This window comes from Schistocerca gregaria, chromosome 4 (genome assembly GCF_023897955.1).
Source record: "Schistocerca gregaria isolate iqSchGreg1 chromosome 4, iqSchGreg1.2, whole genome shotgun sequence".
In the NCBI taxonomy this organism is placed as follows: Eukaryota; Metazoa; Arthropoda; class Insecta; order Orthoptera; family Acrididae; genus Schistocerca; species Schistocerca gregaria.
Window position 1 is genome coordinate 396,371,054 of NC_064923.1, and position 17,475 is coordinate 396,388,528.

Sequence of the window (17,475 nt, forward strand, 5' to 3'; positions counted from 1 at the left end):
CCATACCCCCCAGCTGTCTGCGTCTAGTGTAAATCGTGAAATAATGCGAATGTGTTGCAAATGTCTGCGAGTCGTGGAACTGAGGCGAGACATCGGGACCAGCCCGGTATTCACCTAGTAGGATGTGGAAAACCGCCTAAAAACCCCATCCAGACTGGCTGGCACACCGGCCGTCGTCGTTAATCCGCCCGGCGGATTCGATCCGGGGCCGGCGCGCCTACCCGAGTCCAGGAAGCACCGCGTTAGTGCTCTCGGCTATCCTGGCGGGTTGAAATCCATTCGCCACATGATTTCATATACACCATAAGACTGTTCATTTTTAATTCTTTAATTTAATTTACTAAGCTGTCATACTTTTCGTCCCAACCGTTAGTCAAAAATCAAGAGACCTGCCAATCATGAAACAATGTAAATAGAGCCAAAACTCATGGATGAAATGACATAAGCTACAATGTTTTCATGACGAAATTCTAGCTAAATTGGTTTTAAGTGTAGCTCATCCCACTGAAAGTCTTATGTAAACCTTCTGGTGTTTGCGTGTGTATGGCGTTGTGTGTGTGTGTGTGTGTGTGTGTGTGTGTGTGTGTGTGTGTGTTTGTGTGACTGATTGCCTAATGTTGTATCGGCAATGGAAATATCACGCCTATAAATGAATTAAGAACAGCCCTTCCATTCACAAGCACACTCACAAGAATAAAGGGTGATTCACGAAGATATGCAAATATTTTAATATGTTATTCTACAAGGTGAAATAAAGAAAAGGGTTCATATAAATATAGGTCTGCAAATGTTTAGTTACGGAGTTATGGCTAATAAAAGATTTTGCTTTAAATTGAGCGTCTTAGCTAACACGAACCCATCGCAAAACCGTACGAGGTTAAAGTAAAGCACGATTTACACTCATTTTGTTGTTATTGGTCTGGTGAATCTGATAAAACATGTTCCAGACATGTATCTAAAGTACTTTTCCAAAACATCCAGAGAAGCAAAGACGTAATTTCGTAAAAATTTTATTTTATTAACTACTTGGCCCAATTTGTTTTTTAAATTCCAGTCAATTGCACGAAGTTTTCAACAGTTGTAGATAATTTTATTTTGGAAAAATTATGGTAATAACGTTAATTGAAACTGTATGAACGTGACAGCTAATCTGTTTTTATTAATACCATAGCACACGCGAATTCGTGTTAAACCGGAGAAAACAAAGCTCAGTGTTAAGCAAGTTGTGCAGTGTACATACAGTTTCACAATAGGTTCACGATAAATGTTCAAAATCGTCTCCACCGTGTTCTATGCATTTAGCTGCACGTGTATGAACAGATTTTGTTGCTCGTTTCAGTTTCACGGGGTTGTTCTTAATTTCGTCTATTGCATGCATAATGCAAGCAAGTAATGCTGCACGTGTATTGACTTTGTCCTCATAAACTATGTCTTTCATCCATCCCCATACACAAAAATCGATTGGTGTTAAATAGGGCGATTTGGGTGTCCACAGACGTGTAGCACCACGACCAATCCATTTCTGGGCAAAATGTTCATTTAAATGCGTAGTAACGGCGTTGGTGAAATGGTGAGGTGCGTCGTCATGTTGAAAATACATGTTGAATCCCGTAGCAAGTGGGACATCTTCGAGCAAACGGGGCATTTCTTCTTAAAGGAATTGTCTGTACGCCTCGCCAGTTAGAAGTCCTGGGAAAATCAATGGTTCAATAAAGTGTGGGTTGATTATACCACACCACGCATTTATGCTAAATAGCTGCTGGAAATTCCGTTGCACTGTTGCATGTGGGTTTGCTTCACACCATGCATGCTCGTTATGTAAGTTGTTTATACCATCTCGAGTATACTGTGCCTCACCAGTAAATAAATTGTATTTGTGTAACTGCCGATTTGTATTTAACCAGTTGCGCCACTCCAGGTGAAGGGGAGGATTTCCCGGATGTAAATGATTCACTTTTTGTTTATAATAAGGACACAGATTATTGTACTTCAGTCTCCGCCATACTTTAGATTGTGAAATGACTAATCGTTGAGAGATACGTCGTGTACGGTACCCGTGCTACGTTGAACACCATCCATAATATCCTCATCAACGTCATAGAGCGCTCGTACTCATTATGAACGCTAGGTAGGGAACCTGTCTCCCGTAACATTCGAAATACTCCGCTAATGGAATCCTCCGAGTTGTATAACGCACGTTGTATTTGTTAACTGTAGCCACAGCATTACCACCACGCTTGCCATAAATAAACACCATGTAATCACATGTCAGTTCTAGTATTATATATATATATATATATATATATATATATATATATATATATATATATATATATATATATATATATGTCCAATGAGATATCTGTTCAATATCATCAATCTCCTAATTAAGCCTGGGTAAAGTATTATCATGCCTACAGACCTCATCTAATATACAGGGTGATTCACGGAGATATGCAAATAATTTAATACGTTATTCTACAAGTAAAACTAAAAAAAAAAGTTCATATAAACATAGGTCCCCAAATGTTTAGTTACGGAGTTACGGCTAATGGAAGATTTTGCCTGAAATTTAGCAGTTTCGCTAATATGAAGTCATCGCAAAACAGTACGAGGTTAAAGTAAAATACGATTTAGATTCATTTCGTCGTTATTGATCTGGTGATAATACAATTAAATACTGTAAAAATTATTTATTTTCAAACAACATAAAAAGTAAATAAAGGCACAAAGTCAATAAAGAATGTTAAATCCTAGTCTTAATCTACTTTTGAGTTTGGGAGAACATCCGGACTTCCCTCAAAATCGCGCTCTCATTTATCAGACGGACACACTAAAGTTGGCAGATAGTGATTAGCCCTGAGAAACAGAGGCCCTGCACTGTAACAACAGTAAAGAGCTCAGACATCAAACAAATCAAACTCGACCCTTTTACTGTGATTGTTCCCCTATCAGCCGACCGAGCGAGGTGGCGCGGTGGTTAGCACAATGGACTCGTCGCATTCGGCCGTCCTGATTTAGGTGTTCCGTGATTTCCCTAAATCTCTTCAGAGAAATGCCCTTTGAAAGGGCACGGCCGACTTCCTTCCCCATCCTTCCCAAACTTGATGGGTCCGATGACCTTGCTATTTGGTCCCCTCCTCCAAATCAGCCGCTCAACCTGCCTGCCGAGCCGTGGTGCGCATACCACAAAATACAATGCTGGGAGACGTGCTACTGCAGTGTAGATCGGCTCGGTGCCGTTGTTCGCCGTGCAGAGGATGTCTGTTGCGTGCCTACAAATTATGTCTACGCAGTGGATGTGAAACACCACCCTCAAACTCCTGCACCTGAAACTACCTCAGTGCAAGGCAGAACACAAGTCAAGATTTCTGTTTGCTCATATGCGCGGAACGGAAGTCCAACTCAAGTATTCAGCTGTAAAGAAGCACTGAAGAACGCCTCAGACTCTACAGAGAAGCAAAGAATCGTCACTCTGCTTGCAGAGAAACGAGTTAACTTGCTCCTAGCGGTGAGTCAACACTTTACAATTTCTAAAGGTGGGATTCTTTCCTGACGCTCTTGTGAGCGAAGTCTCTAAGCTGCCCTCCTTCGACACCCGCAGGAGATTCTCCTTAGACGCCGAACGCTGGTTTCCAGTAAGGCTCACTGCATCTGCGTCCGCGCTCCCTGCAATGAATCTTCACGCACGTTACAAAAGCAGTGCGTCCCACCACACGGGTCATGAAGATGCCAATCACCTGTAGTTCATACTCCGAATAGAACACTGTTCTAGAACATTCTACAATTCCTCCTACGACTGAGGACTCTGTCAATCAGATTCACTTCTCTGCTCCTTGGTGCGGAACGTGGCTCGCCAACTCCCATGCGAAGATCTGCGAATGCTCAACTTGCGTCCCATTCGTGACCACGCGCATTCACGCATTCCTTCGTATTAAAAGCATACCTCCTTCTCCTGTGAGATGCTAACGTTCTCCACCCCCGGTTTGCATCACCTGGCTGTTTCCCCCGGTTTGCATCACCTGGCTGTTTTCACCGACTCTTTTTTAACAGCAGAAGTGTGTCTCACATCCACCTACTTAACCTCGACACAGGGGAAACTGCCAGGAGGGCTATAAATCAACTGTCCCCACTCTGTTCTCTCCAGGGCAGTAAAACATGCCTCCCGGTCGAAAGTGACACGTCTTCTTTTCTAATCTCCCTTCTGCTGATCGCCACTTTCACAGGAATGTGCAATGGTTCCGGATCTCTGCTGCCAGCGTGCAGCTCAAATTAATTCCTAGGCACACAACACTACAGAAAAATGTTAGTACGTGGTTTTACCCAGTATCAGCCAAAGAAATGATCCATTATCAAAAGCACATATCATAAATCGCAGCCTAATATCGATCATAATATGCAAAAAATTGGTATATTACGTACTTGAATGCAAAATATGCCACCTTACAAAAGCAACAGGATATAAATACCGTATTTCATCAATAAGAAGTGTCTATTTCTGTTTAAAGCCATACTCATTGTTAATCGACAACGACTGTTTCAAAAGCCTGTCAGTGAACACTGCAGACAAGAACATAGAAGAATTTTAAAAGTGAAGCTACAGAAGAATTCTAAAAATTAGATCAGTAGATCGAAAAATTAATGACGAGGTACTGAATCGAATTGAGGAGGAAAGGAATTCATGGCACGATTTGACTGAACATGAGATCTGGCGCTGGGGCACTTCCTGAGGCATCACGGAGACGTCATTTTGGTAATGGAGGCACTTCTGTATGTGAGTGTGTGTGTGTGTGTGTGTGTGTGTGTGTGTGTGTGTGTTTTTGTGAGTATTTGTGATGGGGTTCGGCTTGGAGGGGAAGCATTTTCGAGAAAGACCGAGGATGACTACAGTAGGCCAGTCATCCGGAACCGCGCGACTGTTACGGTCGCAGGTTCGAATCCTGCCTCGGGCATGGATGTGTGAGATGTCCTTAGGTTAGTTAGGTTTAGTTAGTTCTAAGTTCTAGGGGACTGATGACCTCAGATGTTTAGTCCCATACTGCTCAGAGCCATTTAGCCAGTAAACCAGTCGTCGGCCTGAAAACCATGACGACAATGATCTCGGTTGGAGATCGATTTAATTTGACCAAGTATGTTCTTTGGTTGGTTGGTTGGTTGATTTGGTCGACGAGAGCAAACAGAGAGGTCATCGGTCTCATCGGGTTAGGGAAGGATGGGGAAGGAAGTGGGCCATGCCCTTTCAAAGGAACCATCCAGAAAGTTCCCTGAAGTTTTAAGGCAAATCACGGAGAACCTAAATCAGAATGTCCGGACTTCGGTTTGAACCATCGTCTTCCCGAATCCGAGTCCAGTGTGCCGACCACTGCGCCACCTCGCTCGGTGATGTCCTTCCTTGTGCAGCTCAAACACTGCGTTGTCACAAAGGACCAGGAACTCAATTCTTTTACTATTTAGTTGCATACAACCTTTTAATGGTGACTGGTTTCGAACGCCCGTTTTCATTTCTAAGCCATTGCCTGCATCTCCAACATTTAACTGTAACGCAGTACCAATTCAGCATTCGAAATATTTGTTTGTACACCAGATTAAAGTAGCGTTTGTTATGGTCATCTGGTGTATGAACAATTCATTTGAATGTTTAATTGCCGGCCGTTGTGACGGAGCGGTTCTAGGCGCTTCAGTCCGGAACAGCGCTGCTGCTATGGTCGCAGATTCTATTCCTGCCTCGAGCATGGATGTGTGCGATGTCCTTAGGTTAGTTAGGTTTAAGTAGTTCCAAGTCTACGGAACTGATGACCTCAGGTGTTAAGCCCCATACTGCTTAAAGCCATTTGAACATTTTTTTGTAATGTTCAATTGGAATTAGGTTACAGTAAAATAGTAAAGATGCAGGCAGTGGTTTGGAAATGGACGCAAGGGTTCGAAACTAGTCGCCATTAAAAGATTACATGTAGCTGTGACGGAAAACTAAATAGATAGTAAACGTTCTTGTAGTCTGTTACTAATAATCCTTTACACTGTTTCCAGCTTCCCTATTCATGATTATTACTTCTCCTGCTCTTCAGTTATCTCAGTGATGAAGTTATATTTCAGGTATGTTGAAATATCAGTAGGCTCAAAATCTCTAAAAATATATCTGAAAAACTCTTTTCTTAACCAAAGTTGAATTGTAAGACTTATAGCTAACGAGTGATTGATCTCACTGAGAAAATAACATGTTAGAACATTGATTAATATGGAATATCACGGTGGTGGAGGAGAAACAGGTGTTGATATTCCTGCAAGAAATGGTATACGGCAATAATTTTCTAGCTGTCACCTAGACGTAAGTGTGCATTAGGCAACCCGTTGTTCAAAATTCTACCTAGTGAGAATTGCTCCCAGGGAAGAAATGTGCGTCTGTTTAGTTTTTTTTTTCTTTTTTTACCGTGATCGAACAGGCGGCGGCAACGGAATACTTACCTGCTCTCATCTGTGAAATGTACTGGACGCTAGGTTACATTAGATTGCCTAACGACTGAAAGACAATGGCGTTATTGTCGACGTTAATTCATATACGTTCCGTGCCACTGAGACGGATAACTATGAAGGTAGGAATTAACAACGAAGCAAAATTAAAACAGCAGTAATTAAAGATTTGAAGGCGCTTGATTCTGTGCACGCAGAGTGTTTTAAAAAGACTTTTACAATCTTTGGGACTTATATCACACAGCACAACAAGAAACTGCGCCCGTTTATAGATATGTCCGAAAATGATTCGCCTTGAGCTCTTAATTAAAGCTCATTTAACAAAGTTCTCAAGTATGAACATATCTCCAGGTCTGTCTTCGAGAAGTTGGCGAGAATGTGACTATCATGAGGACGCCTTTTATACAAGAGGTTGATGTGGAGGGCATCTGAGGTTCGAGTAAATAAATCAAACTTTCTTCGTCTAGATACTGATAAATAAAAGAATTAACGCTAATATTGTTGAATAAATTGCTCAAAAAATTTACAATCATTGCAGTGAGACTGGAGTAAGAACAACAAACTGTCCGGTGCCCAGCACCAAGGCTGCTCCGAGACAGTGCAGCAATTAATTCACAGATTTCTTCGGGTCAACTACATGTACCAGGAATGTACGACTTCAGCTGAGAAGGTTGACTGGTCTATAACGGCGAGATATGACATTCAGTTAACAGATGTACGTAGCACGTGGCCTACACATAACTCGGTCACTGCATGAAATCGAATTTGACAGAACATCAAGAAAAGACCGGCACACAAGCCGGCTTTTCTGCCACGCAGCGACTCACCCCAAGAAACCAAGGCAGGCAGCTGAGACAGCAGAGCGGCCAGCTAGTATAAACGGCATTAATTACCGGGCAAGGATCCGGCTATTCTTGCAAAGGTTTCCCGGTGCAAGAAAGAACGAGAAGAAATGATATACCCCAGGTGCTACCAGGAAACACGTTAGCAACACTGTGCCGAGGGTGGTCTTCCGCCCGATTCGCGGAAAGCACCGAACAAAAATTAAATTCTCATCCTTGATCCTGTCATTCGTTTAATACATCGGTGATGAAGACTCTCCTGTCAAGTAACAGCTGGAACAAAAGAGACTCAGCAGCAGTTACACATTCAACACCTCACAGATAAAAATACTGATAAAGTTGCCTTCGTAAATAGCCGAGACGTTAGGTTACGGGACAACCACGTGATCACTGTGATATGGCTGACACGCACCAACCCCGCAGAAAAGATAAACGTTCATAAAGCTGTTCTCACACTGAACAGCAGTAGTATTAGACTAAACCTTTTATTAGGAACATTATTAAAATGCTTGTTACTTCGCGAAGTATGCATCCACTCCGTTAATCGCCGACAGACGAGAGGATTTAGTCTCCTTCTTATTATCTTGTAATGAAACGCTCGACGGCGCCAATAGTTCACCTGCAGACTGCGCCGTGGCCATCCTTCAGTGACGACACAGTTTCCTTCATAGTGGTCTGCTTAAGGCATCACCCCCCGACTTTGTCAGGAACACCGAGAAGGAGTAATGCGACACGAACGAAAGTTGGTAGAAAAGTTTCTACACCTGACGGATGTATATCCTCAAATTTCGATCCGCTATGTAGGTACAAATGACATTTGCTTTAAATACAAGCGGTAACTGTCGCTGGTTATCTTACAAGAGAACCTCCCCATCGCACCCCCCTCAGATTTAGTTATAAGTGGGCACAATAGAGAGGCCTTGAAAAACTGAACATAGATCAATCGAGAAAACAGGAAGAAGTAGTGTGGGACTACGAAAAAAATAAGCAAAATATACAAAAGGAGTAGTCCATGCGCAAGATAGGCAACGTCATGGGTGATATGAGTTCAGGAGCTCCGTAGTCCCGTGGTTAGCGTGAGCAGCTCCCGAACGAGAGGTCCTTGGATCAAGTCTCCCCACGAGTGAAACGTTTAATTTTTTTATTTTTCAGACAATTATTATCCGTCCGTCCGTCCGTCCGATGCGAGGTAGAAACATATGTTTTGACAGAGCACAGGGAATCTGTTCGACTGTGAAACGGTTTCATTCATTTGTTGCAGTTTATGCAACAAACTCTTATGTTTGCATCACTTTTTTTGGGAGCGATTATCACATCCACAAGAAAACCTAAATCGGGCAAGGTAGAAGAATCTTTTTACCCATTCGCGAAGTGTACAGTTTAGATGGATCGACAACATATTCCTGTGATGTGACGCACATGCTGTCACCAGTGTTGTATAGAATATATCAGACGAGTTTTCCTGTGGAGGAATCGGTTGACCTATGACCTAGCGATCAAATGTTTTCGGTTCCCATTGGAGAGGCACGTCCTTTCGTCTACTAAGCGCACGGCTTTGCGGTGCATTCGCAAAACACTAAATTTATTACAGTGAACAGAGACGTCAATGAACGAACGGACAGATCATAACTTTGCGAAAATAAAGAAAGTAAACTTTTCACTCGAGGGAAGACTTGTACCAAGGACCTCTCGTTCCTCAGCTGCTCACGCTAACCACGGGACCACGGCGCTCCTGCGCACACATTATCCTTGATGTTGCCTGTCCTGCGCATGGACTACTTACTCAGTGTGTATATTTTGCTTATTTTTTCCATAGTTCCACACAGGTTCTTCCTGTTTTCTCGATTGATCTGTGTTCAGTTTTTCAAGGCCTGTCCACTGTGCCAACTTATAACTAAATGTGAGGGGGGTGCGATGGCGAGTTTCCCTTGTTAGAGATTGGATGTGGTGAGTTGATATTAGTGAAGAACGTCTTTAAGGCGATAAAGACGCCATTATCAACACCTCATTGAGTTAGAACGCTGTCATATAATAGGGCTACGGGAAGCTGGACGTTACTTCTGCGGTACTGCAGAAAGACTTGGCAGGAATGTAGCCATTGTATATGATTACTGACAGCTGTGCCACGAAAATGTACGTTCGCAAGAGGACCGTTCTCCGGACGCCCAGGTCGTACTACAGAGAGGAAATACCGCCGTGTTCGGCGTATGGCTCTGGTGCGTTGTACTGAATCTGCGCCAGTAATTTGAGCAGTAGTTGGCACCATATTTATACAACGAATTGTTAAAAGTCGGTTACATCACGGACAGCTCCGAGTCTTACGACCTATAGAGTGCACTCAACTGACCACAAATCACAGCCAATTTGCGACTTCATTGGTGTCAAGCGAGAGCTCACTGGAGGGCAGGGTGGAGGTCCCTTGTGTTTTCTGCTGAAAGCTGGTTCTCCCTCGGTGCCAGTGATGGCCGTGGGTTGGTTAGGAGGAGGTCAGTTGAGGGCCTGCAACCAACTTGACTGCGTGCTAGACACAGTGGAGTTACAACTGGAGTTATGATCTGGGCTGCGATTTCGCATGACACGGAGAAGCAGCCTCGTGGTTATCCCACGTACCCTGACTGCAAATTTCTACGCCGGCCTGGTGATTCACCTGTTGTGCTGCCGTCAATGAACAATATACCGAGGGTTGTGTTCCAACAGGATAACGGTCGCCCCCATATCGCTGTTGTAACAGAGCATCTTCTACAAGTGTCAATATGTTACCTTGGCCTGCTCGACCGCCATATATGTCTCCAGTGGAGCAGCACATATGGGAATCACTGGACGGCTAGTCGAGAGACATCCACAAACATCATTAACCGTCCCTGTACTGAACGACCAGGTGCAACAGCCATGGAACTCCATGAGACAAACTAACGTCCGGTAACTGTACAACATAATGCATGCGCGTTTGTATGGTTACATTCAACATTCACGTGGCTACATCGGTTATTAATGTGCAAAGATTTCACATTTGCAATAGCTTATCTCGCACTTACAGTAAGCTGTGATCTTGCAGTGTTGATCACTTAAATATGTTACCTAGACAAACGTATTCGCGAAATTTCATTATTCTAGTGTTTTTTGCTGTTGCGAACCACCTATACACTGTGGGTATGAGAGTCACTTACCTCTCAAAGGAATGGATATGGAAGTCTAAAACGAGAGTAACGCACGTCGTGCAAATACCCAGACTATATTCACCCAGTGTTTGTATTTGAGAATGAGAGCTCTTACTGAGATGCAACAAACTTTAAACATAACCTCAGACATTTACTAAACTTCCTCTCGCTTATTGCCGGCCGCGGTGGTCTCGCGGTTCTAGGCGCGCAGTCCGGAACCGTGCGACTGCTACGGTCGCAGGTTCGAATCCTGCCTCGGGCATGGATGTGTGTGATGTCCTTAGGTTAGTTAGGTTTAAGTAGTTCTAAGTTCTAGGGGACTAATGACCACAGCAGTTGAGTCCCATAGTGCTCAGAGCCATTTGAACCTCTCGCTTACATGCTTAATGTCAAACATTTTACGCTTTAATTCACTTGTAAAGTGATCAGAGGATTGATCCTGTTTTATACAGGGGAGTACTAATCGAGGTTTACTGGTTACTTATTATGTGAAAAGAAACTCTGTAGGATTAAGAACTAGGAGTGGTTGTGGATGAGAAATGTTCGAAAACGACTTGTTGATATTTGTATCCCATATTTAGTTTGCTTCAAATACTTTTAAAAGTGTCTGCCTCCGTACCTCTCATCCTCTCTATAGTTGTATGATGTAAAACTACAGACAATCAGACATATAAGTGTATGGGATAAATCCACATATGTGTATACATTCGACGTCTGATCCTAAGCCTCGCGATTGATTTTAGCCAGACTTGGAGCATTTATTATTATATGAAAAGAAATACTGTGGAGGTAGAAACGATCAACCTTACATTGGGATTGTTGTAGGGGTGTGGGCGGGGAAGGTATCAGAGAGATGGACAGAGCACGAGGCAGGAGGAGGCGGACATAGAGGGAGGGATAAGGAGAGGGACAGACGAAAAAGGGAGGTGCTGGATAGAGAGAGAAAGGGTAGGACGGAATTAGCGGAGACAGGGAGGTTGGACAGAGAGGAGCAGGTGGATAGAGAAACAACTGAGGATGCACAGAGAATGGGGAGAAGACGAGGAGGACGAGACGAGAGAGCGGGAAGGAGGAGATGGAGAGAGAGACAAGGGTGATGGATGAAGGATGGAGGAGGAGCTGGATGGAGAGAGGGGAAAGGAGTTGATGAGAAGAGAGAAAGGGGAGGAGCAGATGGGTAGAGAGAGAAGGGAGGAGGAGGTGGACTGAGAGAGGGGGAGGAGGAGGAGGAAATGGACAGAGAGTGGGGTGTAGGGAAGACGGCCGAGAGAGGGTTGAGGAGTTGGACAGAGATAGGTAGGGAAATAGGAGATGGACTATTACAAACAACACCGCGTTTCTTGTCTAATGAGCAGCTAGAGATGAAACTGCGGTCAGGAACGTGGACACAGACGAGAAACTATGAAACTGGAGTGCTTTGTATGTTCCATGAACTGAGATTAGCATTCGACGATTTTTTTTCATTTTGGATTGTTTCATCAGTAAGAACATTAATTCCATATGATGTGATAAGTATCTTAACAATAATTATAATTCATCACTTTCTTTTATTAGCATACAAGATATCATACATTTGCATATCTTAAAAGGCTGGATGCATCTATATGTGATGCCTAGCTTCATACTATGGTCACGCCGCGAGATATCTGTTGTGAGAAGGGCGTGGGATAGAGTATGAGAAAAGTATCTCGCATGCCTGCGCTACACGTATAGCCAAGTCTTACCAGCAAACATTCGCCGCTTCATTGTTGGGTAGCAAGGGGACCAACGTTGGTAGTTCATAAAATACTGTAGCTTCGGATCCTGCTGATTTGCCTATAAACTAGTGAGTCTCCTGCTGGTATATACAGTACGGTTTCGCCTCACGGTACACACAGCGTTCAACACTCTTGCCAGAGATTTAGCATAGAAATGTTTGCTTTAATAAAAGGAAGTTTGCAAAGCATACAAGCACGTTCTCCCCTTATTTTTTCTGTTGTGGTCTTCAGTCTATAGGCTGGTTTGATGCAGCTCTCCATACTGGCTTGTCCTGTGTTAGTCTCTTCTTCTCTGCAGCCTACATTCCTTCGACCCTCCCTTTCAGTTAAAGTAGCAGTGCTTTCTTTGTTGCACTGAAGCTATTCGTGCTAATTAATAACCATTGTGAGTTTGAATTCTACCCAAGGCTCTTTGTAGTATAGTCACGCTTGAAGGTCAAACACTTCAGACGCAGACAGGTCCTGTGATTAGCTTGCGTAGGTAGCATTCGAAGAGTTTTACTAAGGAAAAACCACTATAACCATCATCCGACAACGTTCAAAGCTCCCTGCAGCCAAACTGCCACTGAGCGGGGTTGTGCAAAGGGCAGCTCACTGGTCTCGCATTCGATAGGCCGACGGTTCAAACCCGCGTTCGGCCATCCTGATTTAGGTTTTCCGCGATTTCCCTAAATCGCTTAAGGCAAAAGCCGGGATGGTTTCTCCAAAAGAGTAATGCCGCTTTCCTTCTCCATCCTTCTCTAATCCGATCTTGTGCTGCGTCCCTAATGACCTCATTGTCGACGCGACGTCAAACACTGTTCTCCTCCAGCCAAACAGCCTAGCAGTCAACAACGCTGGTATGGGAATCTTCGATGGAGTAGGAATGTCTATGGAATGATCGGAGCGCACAACACATGTTGCCAACATCAAACGCGAATGAAATTACAATAAAATCCAGACCATTAGCTGTTTACAGGGGTTGATAAATATCAACGGGGACAGGTGAAAATGTGTGCCTCGTCCGGGACTCGAACCCGGGATCTCCTGCTTACATGGAAGACGCTCTATCGGAGTGAACCACAGTGGACACAGAGGACAGTCCAACTGCAGGGACTTATCTCTGGCACGTCCTCAGTGGAGACCCACATTTCCAACTTACTGTTCACACACTACGTTTGTACTGCCACTGCCCACTATACTCGTTACTCGCGGCAGTCAATCTGTTAATGAGTATAGTGGGGAGTGGAATTACAAATGTAGTGAGTGGACAGTAAGTTGGAAATGTAGGTCTGCACGGGGAACGTGCCAGAGATAAGTCCCTGCAGTAGCAGTTTCCTCTGTGTCTTCGGTGGCTCAGAAAGAGATCTGCTATGTAAGCAGGAGATCCCGCGTTCGAGTCCCGGTCGGGGCACACATTTTCAACTGTCCCCGTTGATATTTATCAACGCCTATAAGCCGCTAAAGGTCTGGATTTCATTCTAATTTCATTCTTAGAGAGCTGCAAAATCACATGTCCGAAAGCACAGATACCATCTTCCTATCAAACCGAAACTGTAATGCGAGTTCAGTATAACGTTTATCGCCTACATTTCGCGGTAAGACCGAAACTTTACATTACACTTCTTAGTCTTGTTTTTACGCATATTTTTATTAGTAACAGTTGTTGCTACAGATGCAAACGAGGAAAATTACTGTTTCAGAGGAAAGTACCACAAAGGTCGAATTTCATTCATCATACCAGCGAAGGATGAAGGACACTTCCTGTGTTGAAATATATCGAGGCACACTGTAATAGACGGTTTGAATCGTAGGAGCAATTAACTGACAATTACTGAACTATATGAAAACTACGGAGTGCACACATTTTATTTGACATGTAAACGTTACTACAGATATTAGAATTTAGGTTACGACATGTCCGATATGCCTGCCATCATTGGCGACGATGTGGCGCAGACGAATAGCGACACTCTGCATGACCCCCTGAAGTGTCGGAATATCGATGCTGTCGATGACCTCCTGAATGGATGTTTGCAGCTCAGAAATGGTTTTGGTGTTTTGCTGTACATCTTGTCTTTAATATAGCCCTTCATAAAGAAGACGCAGATCCGGAGAATATGGCGGCCTATCGAGGCCCACGCCAGTGGTCTCCGTGTACTCCACAGCCAGAATTCCGTCCCCAGAGTGCACCTCCAGGACATCAAATACTCTCCTGCTTCGATTGGGTCGAGCTCCATTCGCATAAACCACATCTTGTCGAAATCATGGTCGATTTGGATAATGGGGATGAATCCTCTTCCAAAACCTTCACGTATCGTTCGGTAGTCAGCATGCCATCAAGGAATATCGCACAGATTATTCATGGACTCTGCACACTACACAGTCACTCGTTGAGGGTGAAGAGATTTCTCGATCGCGAAATCCGGGTCCTCAGTCCCCCAAATGCGCCAATTTTGCTTATTGACGGACCCATCCCAATGAAAGTGGGCTTCGTCGCTAAACCAAACCATAATGCTCATATTAATTCCCATCATGCCCCGCTGACAACCGTGTAGTTTAAACGTCCTAACGCAAACCCTTCAGAAGTTATTACGATTTTCTTTCATATAGTTCAATAATTGTCACCCTGTATGTGACTGTTTGACTTTATGAGATACGTACACAATCATTTCTATGGTGTGTAGCTGTGATGCTTGCCGACCCGTCGAATATATGCACATGTCCAGCATTTTTCACCTGCAGATAATATTTATACATGTACTTATATATTACGGTCTGAGTCATCACCTCCGTGTTATAGATCTTTCCAAACCATTGTGCTGAAAATAATGAGAGTAGGAAACACTTTGTATTAGTACTTATTACGTGAAGAGTGCGCATGCGCGCTGAATATTTTAGTTTCTCTAAGGATGAACGAAGATTGCACATATACCATCAGAAAGTAAAAATGGAAGGATTTTGTCAGTAAAAATAATTCACTGCGTGATAAATCGCTAATTTGCTGCGTACAATAGCTCCAAAGTCCATGATCGTTGGAGCACTTTCACTATGGCGTACTAAGAGTGCATTTCCCTCTTTTTCTATGAAAGCGTGTACAATATTTACGGGATCTTTCCGCACTAGCGATGTAATGACATTAAATATCTCAATATGCTTATCAGCAAACCTTACACCGTGTCAAAGTCATGTGATTTTGGAGCCAATGCACACTGGCGAAAAAAATTCTAATCTACTCACTTCTCAGATATCCTGCTCTATGAAACTTACATCAAATTTTACTCCACGTTACGCGGGCTTTACAGCACTTAAGCTTTTTCACCTGACTACCTACATTTTTAGTAGAGCAAGCTCCCGATTATCCGGTTAAAAAAGCCCTGAGACTGTACAGATAACTTAAGAACATGGAAATGGATATTTACCTTATTAACAAAACATATTACGTTTTACATCTGAAAGCCGACTGCATTACTTACGCGTTACTAGGGGAAAACTGACAATTTATTTACAAAATCACAGTTAAAACATATTTTATTTCGTATAACTTGGTTTCACTTCATTTTCGGGAAAGCAATCTCCCAGTTTTTATCCTTTTTTGCTTTTCTTTCGCCGGAGAGTCAAAAGGGCGATTTAGTCAAACGAATTGAATCCTGGGTATTCTAATAACAGAGCAACGCACTTCAGTTCCTCGGCGTGCATCATAACAGATTACGCGATCATTCCGCTCATTTCCTGAATCAAACAAAGTTGATGACTATATATGCATCGTCTTTCGTCTTTAAAATATGAGTTAAGTGCGTAATGGTAGTTTCTAAACGAAAATATTCGTTATAATTATAACAGATGGCTGACAAGTATTATTTAAAGAAAAATTGAAATAACGGTAGAAGCTGCTACCAGAGAAGATCAGTTTGAGCAGTACTAACCCTATGACGTACCTCAAAAGGTAGATTGAATAAAGGCAAACCTATGCTTATAGCATTTGTATATTTAGTGTACGCTTTTTATAAATTTGACTGTAATGCTCTCATGGAAATTCTGCAGGTGACAGGAGTAAAACATAGGGAGCTGTAAAACTACCGTAGGCTACCGTAAACTATCGTAAGTAGCTTTCCTGGTAGTTTTGGTCAGCTAATATCGTAACCATGTTATCTGTACGTTACGTTTATGGCATCCCTATCGGGCGTTATCTCAAGTCGATTGCATATGCGATCAGTGTCTTAATAGATACCCCTAGAAACCGGAAGTGGTGAACCGTCTAGAAACTGAGAGTGGATGTATAAAGGGCTACATAATCTACGCAACATTCTCGCTCTCCATAATTATTGTCCTGTCTGTTACTTAAAGATAAACATCATTTACAGCAAAATTGAAATTGTCATTGTTTAACTCAGGTTTTAGTCGAAAATTGTTGATTTGTAACGTGAAAAAAGGGATATTGTACCAGAAACGAAGAAATTAAAAATTCAGTTTCATCGTATAGTGCTAAGAACGCAGTTTCCTCAAAACAAGTTAAAATTCTAAGAAACTGCAAAGCAAAGACGTATCAAACATCGCTTCAATACTTCGTAGAGCTTTTATAAAACATGTTTTTGTTATTCAAACAAACTTTCGCACTTATGAATTGTAACAGGAAACTCTTGCCTTTGAACATTATGAAGGACATTCAATTGATTACGAAATAACAACAATAATTACATAGATTAGATAGTGTGTTCCTTGCAGCCGTTGGATAACCAGCTGCAGCAGCAAGTCGTATACCCCTAGCTTACTTATTTGTTACATAGTTTAATTCTTAATTTCTTTGCGTGTTTTTGGTACTTGCATTGTTTAATTCATAAATTTCGGGCGTATTTTACTATTTGAGAGTTGTAGCATCGCGCTTTAGTGTTTACTTCGTAGATTCTTACTTAAATTGAGTGTGAGTTTAGTATAGGAGGTGTAATTTCGAGTTTTAGTTACTGTAATCGTAAATTCAGGCAGATTGTAGCACAGTCGTTAGGCATTTGTACAGATTAGTTAATACATTCTTTGGGTGTTTCGCTTACGTTATCTAGGCACAGACTCGTGTTTCAGTAACTGTTGTTCAACGTCGATTAGAATGGACAAGGACTGCGATTGCTCTGTTAGGACGAGGGCTGAGTTGGCATCCCTTCGCTCACAGCTGCAAGCGGCGCTGACTTCGGTCGCGCAGCTGGAGGCTGTTGCCAATGGGCACCACTGTGGGGAGCCGGACTTGGGTATCACGGGGATGTTAACCTCGTCCCGTCT